The 14,105-nt window shown below is 42.4% G+C and overlaps 1 protein-coding gene across 3 annotated transcripts in view; it reads right to left on the bottom strand.

The window, feature by feature from the left end:
* The window catches only part of ADAMTSL3 (ADAMTS like 3), a 355,448-nt gene that overhangs the window by 258,536 nt on the left and 82,807 nt on the right, over window positions 1–14,105 (bottom strand). The gene's annotated exons all lie outside the window — the stretch shown is intronic.

Here is a 14,105-nt window from a genome sequence, read left to right as displayed (position 1 = left end):
GGACACACGTCCTCTATCTCCTGGCTCTCCGCGACCCACTCTACCTCTTTCTCCAGCCCCCTTTCCACGCCTCGGGCTCACACCACATTCCAGATCCAAGCACACCAAAACTCTCATTGTTCCCCAGACACAAGCACATCTGCGTCCCGTGGCCAACTCCGAAGCGGTACAAAGACCCTCCTCGTCTGGCAGCCCTCTCTGCAGGAGACCAGTGAGCGGAGAGCCAGACGGGCCGTCTTCCCTGAGCCTGGGGTCAGTGCGGTCCAGGAGAGCTTCTGAGGAAGCACCTTGCTACCTGGATGGTTCCCGCCAGCCCCAGCACCTGGGAGGCCGCGCACCACCCCCGTCCTGGAACTCCTCACCTCATCTAGCCCCTCCCCCGAGTCAGCCGGGTTCTGTGGGGTCCACCTCCTCGTCCACACCCTCGCCCCAAACTCCTAATTTGGGAGGTGGTTGGACCTCCTGTCTCCCACAAATGTTAGGAAGACTTCCCCAATCAGGGCAGCCAAGGCTTCTCCAAGTGCAGACGAAGGAGCCCCCGCTGGGCACGTCCAGACCCGCGAGAGTGAGGCAGCCCCTAGTAGAGCAGTGTAGTCCCCTGTGTTAGGTGGGAGGACCAGGTCCCAGCGGGGACACCGAGGCCACTCTCAGATGGGGCTCACTCGAGGAGCATCCTAAAAACCCACTGCTTACGAAGGTGTGGACAGGGCACCGGGAAACCCCAGAGCTGTTGCAGCACCCCCCTCCGCCCCGGGGGCCGGTACCGAGCCGGCTCTGTGAATGATGCCCTTCTTGTCATCTGCCTGGGCCTTGCGTGAAAGATGGGGCGAGGGCGGGCGGACGCTGGGCCCAAAGGCTGCCTGAGAGGGGCTAAGGCCTTGGTTAAGAATTACAGCCCACAAGGGGCGCCCGGGTGGCTCAGTCAGTTAAGCGTCTGACTTCGGCTCAGGTCACGATATCACGGTTCATGGATTCGAGCCCCGCGTCGGGCTCTGTGCTGACAGCTCGGAGCCTGGAGCCCGCTTCGGCTTCTGTGTATCCCCCTCTCTCTTCTCTAAAATAAATAAACATTAAAAAAAAAAAAAAAAAAAGAATTACAGCCCACATCAACCCCACAAGGTAGGAGCTGAGGAAACAGATACACGGCTCTCTTCCCTCTTGCTAATCCCCTGCAGTCCTCACCCAACTGGCGGCCAGATCTGGCCAGGAGCCAGAGGGCGAGGGAGACCATGGATGCGGTCCCCACAGGCCTGCCTCCTGGGTGGGTGTGGCACATGGTGGCCAGCAGCAGAGAGAAGGCATGGAGGGCAGAGGGAGGCTTTCCAGCACGGTAATTTACTGACTCACTGGAACACTTTTTAAAATTTATTTTATTTATTTTGAGAGAAAGAATGCAAGCAAGGGAGGGGCAGAGAGAGAGAGAGAGAGAAGGAGAGAGAGAATCCCAAGCAGGCTCCACCCTGTCAGCACAGAGCCCGATGCAGGGGCTTGAACTCACAAACCATAAGATCATGATCTGAGCCGAAACCAAGAGTCGAATGCTTAACCGACCGAGCCACCCAGGTGCCCCAACTCACTGGAATGATTTTGAATAGAGAAGAGACTTCGGCAAATGGTTGCTTTGGCAAAATTGCTCTGGTAGGGATGTGGGGGAGGACCGTGGGAAGAGGAGACAAAATGTATTTTTCTTGGGATGAGAACTTTGAAGGTCGACTTTCTTAGACATGAAGCTTTTAGGAGCTTGAATCAATAGGACGTGTCAGCTGCCCAGCCGCAGGGAGAAAGGGGTGCCAGGGTGACTTGGGCTTCCGTACTAAGTGGCTTGTGGTACATGTGAATCTCACACGTCTCCAGGCCTCACAACCACCTTCCAACCCCACCCTTGAGGTGAGACTCTCAGTGCCCTCGTGCATAAAACATAAGCAGTGCCTGGATGACGGCTAAGATAAAGGGAGTGAACCGGTGGTCCCAGGAGGAATCTGACTGCATATCTGATTTATTTAACTGTACACTTGATCTTAGCCAAAAGGCCAAGAAGCGATGTGATTTATTTAACTGTAATTGAGTATCTTACCAAAAAAAAAAAAAGTACTCATTGGCTAATGTTTAAAAATATGGAGATTTTACATAAAAACCTATACTTCCGACTTCTCAGAGAAAGAAAAGAAGAAATCAATATAGGACCCACATCCCAGCATGGCAACGATTTGAACTAAGCATGGCCGCGTGGGTTTTTTTTTTCCCAAGTATAATCAACATACAGTGTAATAATAGTTTCAGGTGTACAATATAATGATTCGACCCTTCCATACACCACCCTCTGCTCATTACAAGTGGCTCCTTAATCCCCATCACCTATTTCACCCATCTCCCCACCCACCTCCCCTCTGGTGACTAGCAGTGTGTTCTCTGTAGTTAAGAGTCTGTTTCTTAGTATGTCCTTAGCTCTCTTTTTCCTTTGCTCCTTTGTTTCTTAAATTCCATGTATGAGTGAAATCATACGTATCTGTCTTTCTCTGACTGACTTATTTCACTAGCTCCCTCCATGTCATTGCAAATGGCAAGATTTCATTCTTTTTTATAGCTGAGTAACATGCCACTGTAATATATGGGTGACTGAGTGGCTCAGTCAGTTAAGGGTCCTACTCTTGATTTCAGCTCAGGTCATGATCTCACGGTTTGTGAGATCAAGTCCCACGTCAGGCTCCACGCTGACAGCATGGGGCCTGCTTCTGATTCTCTCTCTCTCTCCCACTCTCTCTGACCCTCCCTTCCTCATGCTCACCATCTCTCAAAGTAAACTTAACAAAATATCCCACTGTAATATATATGCCATATCATCTTTATCCATTCATCCATATTTATTGCAACATTATTTACAATAGCCAAGATACGGCCACATGATTTCTAAAGGGCCCATGACTTCCAATTTGCACAGACCTCACCCAGCCCCTATGAGGGTTCACACTATCTTCTTGGCTCCTGGAGGCCAAATGGGGAGCTTGTTGGTGACGAATGACTGTCGGTTTGGAGGTAATCAATAGGCATGTGTATTTATAACTGATGTCAGATTCTTTACAATCTTGCTGCAGAACAACACCACATAAGAAAGTAAGAAACAAGTAAGAAACACAAGTAAAAAGCACAGATACAAATAACTTTAAAATAAAAACAAAGGGCACTTTTTCATCTTCACTGGACAGTGAGTTCAGCAAGGTGCACAGAAGCAGAATGTAAGAAGTTATTCCATGATGCTCGTTGTCTAAACTCTAACTCCCCTTGCACCTAAGGGATTTGTCTCTGGGGTAGTTATATATAAAATATTAGTGTATTTTTTATACTTTTTTTAATGTTTATTAATTTTTGAGGGAGAGAGAGAGTGAACAGGGGAGGAGCAGAGAGATAGGGAGACAGAATCAGAAGCAGGCTCCAGGCTCTGAACTGTCAGCACAGAGCCCGACACGGGGCTCGAACTCACAAGCCATGAGATCATGACCTGAGCTGAATTTGGATGCTTAACCAACTGAGCCCCCCAGGTGCCCCCAAAATATTAGTGTATTTTAAGAGCCCAAATAAAAATTCCCAGAGTGTAGACAAATATTTTGGAAGATACTATGCTGGCACCAACACATGAGACACCACGGTCCCCGGGAAGCGCAGGAATCACCCAGGGCCACCTCTCCATCACAACCCCTGCACAATCCTAGATTGTGGATGCAAACATCTAGGTAATGTTTCTCACCATAAGTGCAATTTTCATGGCTACTGGACAAGTTAGAAAAGAACCGTAACCAGTTCCTTTCCAACTATGTTAAGATACATAAATAAAAATGCCCAAATACTATGACGGCTTTGTTTTGGTTTGTTTTCGTTTTATTTTTTGTTAAAAACAAACTCCTAAATACAAATGTACTTTACGTGGAGAAAGATTTAGTAAGATACCATCATGAGGCATGTCCAGCACAATATCCGGTAAGACTGACCAGCAAAGAACACTTAATGCTGCCAACTGTAAAAGACTGATGGACAGTCATGGTGGGCTAGGTAATGTGGATCAACATCCCACTGATGGCAACCAGAAAGGAAAAAATATTCTCTGTGAATGAAATAAAGGCATTTCAGACAAAAACAGAATCATCAGTATCAGACCAGTCTTAAAGGAAATAGTAAAAGGTGATTTTAGGGTTAAAGGAAGCCCGGAAATGCAGAAAGAAATGAAGAATCAAAATCGGAACGGCAAACATGTAAGTAAACCTAAATGGAGAGAAACTGCATAAAACAGCAATTATAATGGCTTATGGGGCTTAAAATATTTATATGTAATCAGGCTACGTGATAACAATGGCGTATGCGTCACAAGAGCGGTAGGTAACAGTCAATATACTGAAAGTCAATATCATCTAGGAAGACAATAAAAGGGCAAATTAACAATTGATTTTGGTAACTCAAGGATACATGTTTTAATCTCTAGCATTACCACTAAAAGAACAGAAAAGAATGATAACTTCCAAATTAATAGATGGGAAAACATACATTAAGGGCACGTACTGAATCAATCCAAGAGAAAGCAAAACGGAGAGAAGAACATAGCTAAGATGAATACATTTAAAAAGCTCAGAGCAAAATGTAAGATTTAAATGCAAATATATCAACAACTGTTTTAAATCCAAATCAAATAAAATGTACCAATTAAAAGATAAAGATTATCAGGGTGAAATTTAAAATTCAATTATATGCTTTCTTAACTTTTTTAATGCTTATATATTTTTGAGAGAGACAGAGCACGAACAGGGGAGGGGCAGAGAGAGAGGGAGACGCAGAATCCGAAGCAGGCTCCAGGCTCTGAGCCGTCAGCACAGAGCCCGATGTGGGGCTCGAACTCACAAACCACCAGATCATGACCTGAGCTGACGTCAGAAGCTTAACCAACTGAGCCACCCAAGTGCCCCTTTTATATTCTTTTTAAAAAGACACATTCTTTAAACATAATGACCACAAAGATTGAAAATAAGATTGAGAAAGGAGACCCAACAAGACTACTAAACAAAATAAATTTAGTCTAATTACACAAAGCAGAGTCAACTTTAATTTTTTTAATTTTTATTTTTTTAATGTTTATTTTTGAGAGAGAGACAGAGCATGAGTGGGGGAGGGGGAGAGAGAGAGAGCGAGAGAAACAGAGAATCCAAAGCAGGCTCCAGGCTCTGAGCTGTCAGCACAGAGCCCCCGACACAGGGCTTGAGCTCACGGACCACAAGATCATGACCTGAGCCGAAGTCAGATGTCGAACCAACTGAGCCACCCAGGCGCCCTGACAGAGTCAAACTTTAAGAGGAAGAGACAAACAGGGAGGCTTTATGATGTTTGAAGTTTGAATTCTCTGGGATAGAACAAAAATTCTAAAAGTACCTAATTGCATAACTTCAAAATACACAAATCAAAAACTGTAGAAGTATAAAGCAAAATAGAAAAATCCATGGGGTGCCTGTGTGGCTCAGTCGGTTAAGCATCTGACTTCGGATCAGATCATGACCTCACGGTTCGTGGGTTCAAGCCCCACCTCAGCCTGGAGCCTGCTTCGGACTCCGTGTCTCCCTCTCTCTCTGTCCCTCCCCTGCTCATGCTATGTCTCTCTGTCTCTCAAAAATAAATAAATGCAAAAAAATTTTGTTTTCTTTAAAGAAGAGAAAAATCCACAATCATGGTGGGAGATTTTAACACAACTCTCTTATTAATTTACTGAACAGATGACAAATCAGTAACAGTATAGGATACTGACACAATTCAACTACAAATGTTATGGAATTTCAACAATTCTACACATTTCTCAGGGCCTATTTCAGCCACTCCTCCACCCACCTCCCCTCTGGTAACCATCTGTTCATTCTCCGTAATTAAGAGTCTGTTTCTTGGCTTGTCTCTTTTTTTCCCTTTGTCTATTTGTTTTGTTTCTTAAGTTCCATATACGAGTGATATTATATAGTATTTTTCTTTCTCTGACTTATTTCACTTAGCATTATACCCTCTGGCTCTATCCATGTTTTTGCAAATGATAAGATTTAATTATTTTTACAGTTGAGTAATATTCCATTGTGTGTATGTGTGTTTGTATACACCATATCTAACAACATTTTTCACAGAACCAGAACAGATAATACTAAAATCTGTATGGAGCCACAAGAGACCCTCAGTAGCCAAAACAATGTTAAGAAAGAAAAATAAATCTGGAGGTATCACAATCCCAGATTTCAAGATACATTACAAAGCTACAGTAATCAGAACAGTATGGTACCAGCACAAAAACAGACACAGATTAATGGAAAAGAAGAAAGAACCCAGGAATAAACCCACAACTATATGGTCAATCAATCTCTGACAAAGGAGGAAAGAATAGCTAATGGGAAAAAGGCAGTGTCTTTGACAAATTGTGTTGTGAAAACTGGACAGCAACGTGCGAAAGAATGAAACTGAACCACTTTCTTACACAAAACACAAAAATAAACTCAAAATGGATTAAAAACCTCAATGTGAGACCTGAAACCGTAAAACTCCTAGAAGACAACATAGGAAATTTTAGTTTTAAATATAGATCTTTGAAAAGGAGAAAGTTGAACAAATCGACAATCTCAAATTATTTCAAGACATTAGGAAAACAGCAGCAAATAAAACTCATGGAAAGTAAGGAAAATAATAAAGATGAGAACAGCAATTACAAAACAGAAAACAAAAATAGAAGAAAGAGGACCAACAAATCTGAAAACTGTTTGTTACAAAGACTAATAAAATTGATAAAATTCCTTGGCAAGACTATTGAAGAAAAGAGAGAGAAAAATCACTCAACATCAATTCCAAGAATGAAATCTGGAGCATCACTACAGAGTCTGAAGGCACTTCTCCTTTTCTAGCTCCTTTAGGTGTAAGGTTATGTTGTGTATTCGGGACCTTTCTTGCTTCTTAAGATAGGCCTGAATTGCAATGTTTTCTTCCTCTTAGGGCTGCCTTTGCTGCATCCCAAAGGGCTTGGACTGCGTGTTTTCATTATCATTTGCTTCCGTTTATTTCTTAACTTCTTCTTTAATTTCTGGGTCAACCCATTCATTCTTTAGTAGGATTTTCTTTAACCTCCATGCATTTGGGGGCTTTCCAAATTTTTTCCTGTAGTTGATTTCAAGTTTCATAGCATTGTGATCTGAAAATATGCATGGTATGGTCTCAATCGTTTTGCACCCGTTGAGGGCTGATGTGTGACTCCAAATCTATTCTGGAGAACATTCCATGTGCACTCGAGAAGAATGTGCATTCTGCTGCTTTAGGATGAAATGTTCTGAATAGATCTGCTAAGTCCATCTTGCCCAATGTGTCATTCAGAGCCACTGTTCACTTGTTGATTTTCTGCTTAGATGATCTGTTCATTTCTGTAAGTGGAGTATTAAAGTCTCCTACAATTACGGTATTATCAATAAGTTTGCTTATGATTGTGATTAACTGATTTATATTTGGGTGCTTTCAAGTTGGGGGCATAAATATTTATAATTGTTAGCTCTTCTTGATGGCTATACCCCTTAATTATGATACAATGCCCCTGTTCATCTCTTGTTACAGTCTCTGTTTCAAAATCTAGTTTGTCTGATATAAGCATGGCTACGCTGGCTTTCTTTTGATGTCCATCAGCATGATAGATAATTCTCCGTCTCTTCACTTTCAATCTGCAGGTGCTCTTGGGTCTAAAATGAGTGTCTCGTAGGCTGTGTACTAAAACAAGAGGGTGGGGGATGTTATCTGTATACTAGTATATTTCAAAATTGAGAGGCAGGCCCAGCTCCCTTGCCTTGAGATAAGACCAACTCGGCAGACTGGTCTCCAGAGCTCCCTGCAAGACGAGGCAGAGGCTGGGACTCCACCTGAAATCCTACCTCTGCTGTGCTCCTTCCCTTTTCCCTCCCCTGTCTCGTTTTTCCCACTTCCTCTTGGGCTCCATTGGAAATACATCCCCCATAAGTCACTTGGACATGAATCCTCATCATCTCAGCTCTGCCTCTCAGGACCCAACCCAATAAATTTCTTAAACTACATACATGTAAACTACTGATTAAAAAAATTGCTGTGACCCAAATATGACAAAACATTAGTATTAATTAATTCTGGATGGTGGGTACGTGAGTCTGTTACACTAGTCTCTGCATTTTTCTTTTACTTTAGATTTTTTTTTCTAATTGAAAAAGGGGGTGGGGAGCACTCCTTGGAGAATGTAGATAGGGAGAAATTGTGAGATATTCATGCAGCAAAAGCAAGTCACTTGCAAGGGGAAAAGTCTGCCTTCTCCACAGCAACATTTAAAAAACAATTTTTAATGTTTATTTATTTTTGAAAGAGAGCGAGCAACAAAGTGCAAGTGGGGAAGGGGCAGAGAGAGAGGGAGACACAGAATCCGAAGCAGGCTCCAGGCTCCGAGCTGTCAGCACAGAGCCCAACTCACGGACCGTGAGATCATGATCTGAGCTGAAGTCAGACGCTTAACTGACTGAGCCACCCAGCAGGTGCCCCTCCACAGCAACATTTAAGGCAGAAGACACAGAAGTAATGCGTACAAAATTCTAAAAAATAAATAAATAAATAAATAAACATAGTACCATCCAAGAATATATTGTACTCAGTCAAGACCTATTCAAGAATAATGGCACTTTATCAAAATTTAAAATTTTTGTGCATCTATAGACACAATTAACAGTAAAAAGATAATCCATAGAAAGGGAGGAAATATTTACAAGTTATATATCATATAAGGGACTGATATTCAGAATATATTGAGAACAACTCAACAACCAAAAAATAAACACCCAATTAAAAACTGGGTAAAGGACATGAATAGACACTTTTCCAGAGAAGACATACAGATGGCCAGTAAGCACATGAAAAGATGTTCAACATCACTAATCATTAGGGAATCGTGAAGGAAAACCAAAATGAGATACCACCCTCAGACCCACAGGATGACTGTTCATTTTTTTTTACAAAACCAGAAAAAAACAAAACAAAAAAAAAGTTTTGAAGAGGATGTGGAAAAATGAGAAGCCTTGTACTTTGCTGGTGGGAACGTAAAATGGTGCAGCTCCTGTGGAAAACAGTCTGGTGGTTTCTCAAAAAATGAAATACAATTCCTGTGTCATCCAGCAATTCTATTTCTGGGTATATATCCAAAAGAACTGAAAGCAGGGACTCAAATAGATGTTTGTACTCCCATGTCCACTGCGGCATTTATTCAAAATAGCCAGAAGACAGAAACAACCCAAATGTCCAGGGACAGATGACCGGATAAATAAAGTGTGATATATCCAAACAACACGATATTATTCAGCCTGAAAAATGAATGAAGTTCTGGCACATGCTACCACATGGATAAACCATGAAGATCATGATATTTAGTGAAAGACGCCAGACCGGAAAAAAAAAAAAAAAAAAAGGACAAAAACAGCGTATGATTCCACTTACGAAGTACCTAGAATAGACAATTCACTGCGACAGAAAGTGGAATAGTGGTTGGCAGGGTCTGGGGGGAGGAAGGAATGGGGAATCGTTGTCTAACGTGCATAGACTTTTAGTTTCGTGAGATGAAGAAAGCTCTGGAGATGGACGGTGGGGGTGTTTGTACAACAGTGTGAATGTACTTAACACCAGTGCACGCCACGCCTACAGATGGTTAAGACGGTGACTTTTATGTCACGTGTGTTTTACCACATGAAATGGAAAACCGAATGAAATAGAAAGAAGAAAAGCAACACTACCATTTTCAAATGACGAAAGCAAAAAATTCAGAAAACGGAGCCCTTCTTTAAAAAGTTGACGAAGGAGTCTAGTCAACCAGGAGAGGATTCAAAATTGTCAAGAACGGGATTGTACAAGTTGTACAAAAGGAACGACAGTGAGTCTTGAATCCACATCAATATGGAACCATGAATCAGCATCAGGAGCCATGAAGGTTGTAGGACGGAACATATTAAATGAGCAAAAATATAACAAAAACGGGGGGGGGGGTGAATGGAGGAAAGTCGTAAGGAAGTCAAGTAAATATCATCTGAAATTTCACCACAAATTCCTTGTGTTTTTCATAATCTCGTTCTTAGGGACATCCCTAAGGAAATGATTTATTTCCTGTGAAGCATTTATCCCGAGGTTATCAAGTCCTTAATTTCCTTATCATCTACTAAATTCACAGAAATTAAATATTTCTAACTTAAAATGGCATACATCCTGGGATAGCATTTTCATAGACTTATGTCAATTTCTTGATCCCATGCAAAGTCTTCCTTGTGTAATGTGTTGAAAATGTCCAGAAACGCTATTTGCCAAATGCAAACGCTAGTTATTTCTAGAAAGTGGGATAGGGGTGATTTGTAGCTTTCTTTGCAGTTTTCTGTACTGCTGGACTTTTTTTAAAGAGCAGTCATAACATTTTTTTTTACATGTCAATTATTCTGATAAATGAGCAAGTCCAACCTGCATCCAAAGAAGTCACCCCGCTGTGGCTTCGAAACCCAGGGTCTCCCCGGTGAACGCTTGCCAAGAAGCCCATGTTGGGGGCTGGCATTCCTGGAAGCGGTATTTATGGAAACTGCCTCAGGGCATCTCAAGGCTGCTGGACAAAGGCCAGCAGTCAGATGCTCCAGATTATTAACTTCCAGCCCCACACATTGCAACAAATGTTCTAGAACAATGCTTCTCAAACTGGGCAGTTTTGTCCCCCACCCCGGTCAACGTTTGGCACTGTCCGGAGACAACGCAAAGGGTTTTACCTACGCTCACCGCCACGGAACAAAATCGCACCCTGCGTCTGTATAATGCTTCTTCCTATTTAATGTAGGTTTGTGCTGGTTACTTTATATACTTTCCTTCCCTACATTAAGAACCACAAAATGGCCTTAAGAAGCTCTTAATTTCAACATACCTCAAACCATATTCAAAGCATTCATACTTGACAATCCGCAGTGGACTTTCCTTTCCCAGGAAAAAAGCAGCATAGATTTTCAAGTTTAATGATACCAAGTTTTTAAAAAATTCTTTTTTGACTTTTCTCAGTGATTTACTTCCATCCATGGTTAGCCATTTCACATAGAAAAACAGAGGTTTTGTGCCAACAACTCATCGAGAATATTACCCAGACCACATTTTAGGGGCACAGGCTTTAAACAAACTCCCACAAGAAATATTATTTGACAGCTACAAAAGTAAGTAATGAAAGAAGCCAGCATGTTGTTTTTATCTCATGCCTCTCCTTCTGGGATTGGCTGGCAGTCTGCAAGCTCTGGGCCACCCCTGCGTGGCATGTCACTGCGGGTAAAGAGAGAAACCGGAACATTCTGCACATCCCGAGACTGGACGAGTTCATGGCAAAGCCACAAATCCTTGACTAAAAATGGTAGGAGAGTCTCCCTGGGTTAAATGACAATGGCCTTGTTTAGGTCACTGCTAAATGGTTGACGTTCAGGTCCATTGAGTCTTCCGGAGAGTTAGCCAGAGTTTCCACAGGTTTAGCAAACTTAAACTTCACCAAGCCTAATTTAGTCATTGCCCTAAAGAAGACTGATCTAGTAACAAGATAAAGGAAAGCACATGATTTCAAGCAGGTACTGAGTGCTCAAAAGACAAATACCCTCAAGCGTGGGAAGTCAGGAGCATTTCCTGAGAAGATGCCACTCCGGCTGAATCTTGGTGGATGAAGAGGTGTTTATGAAACCCTCGCAGTGAATATCTGAGCAAAGAGTCTCTGTAATTTGTGGGGAAGGGAGGAGATACTTGTATAAATTTGAGTGGGTTGCACATAGAGTAATCAAAGGACTATGGTCACTTGTAGAGCTCTGTATCATGTAAGTGAGATTTTTATCTACTTCAAAATAGGACCTGAAATACACCAGCCACATTACAAGTGCTTGCTGTGCACACGTGTGGCTACTGCGTTAGTGCAAATGCAGAAAACTTCCATAATTACAGAAAGTTCTGCTAGACATCAATGGTATAAATGACTGTTGGAAATATGGTCACAAATCTAAAAGCAAAGCCAAAAATTTTCTTGGAAAACAAAGCGTATAGGTCAGTATGTACACACACACACACACACACACACACACACACACACGCGCATGCATGCATGATACAACCTTACACTATTAAGCCAATCATTTATTTTACTTAATCATGTGTGTGATTAACTTAAAAATATCCAGTGGGGATTTTTAATTACAGAACTTAAGACTTTCAAAATCATCAGAGACCATGAATTCAAGCAAACTATGGTCTGGAGAGAAAAGTACCAAAAATAAAGAAATGTACCAAAAATTGGGCCGTACCCCCAAAATATGAACATGATAAAGGAATAAAGCAAAAAAAAAATAACAGAAATGAGAGTAGGCATAAACAAAAATGAGCATTTTAATTTCTGTATGTTCTGTCATGGATTCAGTTTTTTCCATGCTAATTTTGTCCTTTATCGCGCCATCAAAACTCTGCTATTTCATCATTTGTTTGCATACCTGTCTGAACTTTTAAGCCTTTTTCATCTCATTTTGTTATTTTCATATACTTGATGTTTTCTTCAATTTCATCTGTTGCCAAAGCAAACGTAATTTAAGCCATATTTATTTCCTGCAATAAATTACCTTCTAAACATTCCTTTTTACCTCTTTTAGGATACAGTTTTAGGTCACAATACGTAAATATTTCTTTTCACATTTCTCACGTTACTGTTGTTGGTTGTCATCCATTGTACAAGGAGTGATCTGTTCTGAGCTGGTGTTTGCCCCAAAATGTTGTAGGACAGGCTCTCATTCGGCGGATCGATTCTCACTTCCCATCTGGACCCTAGAGGCGCATTCCTCACACCTAGGGTTGGGCGATGAATGAGGGGCAGGTTGTGTGACTCAAGACTGAAATTAACGCCAAAGAGACAATATCGCCTCTACAATTTCTCCTCTGCATTTACTAAGGATGCCGCCTCCAAGAATGAGAATTCCATGTGTACTTTTCTGTTCATACCAGTGATTTTCCTGGCAGGGCTCCTCACCTCCTGAGAAAGGACCTGAGCATGTCGGGGAAAAATCTACTTGGGAGAAATCACAAATGCCCACAGGTTCACGTTTGGCGTGGCCCCATCGGTGCTTGATTCTGGCTGGACCCGGAGCTTCCAAATACCATTCACCCGCACCAGCCAATGAGGCTCCAAGCAGAACCATGGCTGTCTCCCTGTCGCTGGAGATGACTTCAAGTCCACGGTAAACCTGACTCTGCTTCTAAACTACTGGATGACTTCCAACACTTGGTTAAATCAGCATAGTGTGTTTCTTTTCTTTTTCCCATGATAACAGAGTGCCGGAAACCTTAATGACCTTGACATAAACATTCATCAGTGACTCTAAGCTTCAGTCCCGCCTCGACTGGTCACCTGGGTCCACCAAGCTTTCATCCCCAGTGCTCAGCTCCATTTCGTGTCCTCGGAGGAATCCTACCAGACCTCAGCCTGCGACTAGTCTCCCCGCCTTCTCTGCAGCTTTGCTTCCCAAGGTTTCAGTGACCCTGCTCAACCGTGGCCTGGAAGGAGGCCATGCTCCTTCTGATGCAGCGTCAGAAGGTCAGCAGCAGCCTAACGCTACGTCACCGTGTCAAGGTCACTCACCTCCCTTCCTCTCCTCACGTGGGCATTGGACCACTTCACATCCGCATCACAAGGGTGAGTACAGAATAAGGTAATTTGAGAGGGAGAACGCATTCACATACCTTTTATTACAGTATATTGTTGTAATTGTTCTATTATTGGTTATTATTAATTTCCTACTGTGCCTAATTTATAAATTAGACTTTATCACAGGTATATATGTATAGGAAGAAAACAGTATGGACAGGGCTTGGTATAAATCGCCATCCTTGGTTTCAGGTGTCCGCTGAGTCTTAGAATGTATCCCCTATAGATAAGGGAGGAGTTTACTATACACAGAAAATCATGTGGGGGCACCTGGGTGGCTCAGTCGGTTGGGAGGCTGACTTCGGCTCAGGTCATGATCTCACGGTTCATGAGTTCGAGCCCCGCGTCGGGCTCTTGCTGACAGCTCAGAGCCTGG

Source organism: Prionailurus viverrinus, unplaced genomic scaffold, assembly GCF_022837055.1.
Source record: "Prionailurus viverrinus isolate Anna unplaced genomic scaffold, UM_Priviv_1.0 scaffold_40, whole genome shotgun sequence".
NCBI classification, from domain to species: Eukaryota; Metazoa; Chordata; class Mammalia; order Carnivora; family Felidae; genus Prionailurus; species Prionailurus viverrinus.
Note: the sequence above shows the minus strand (reverse complement) of the source record. Positions and strands in the feature narration are given on the sequence as shown.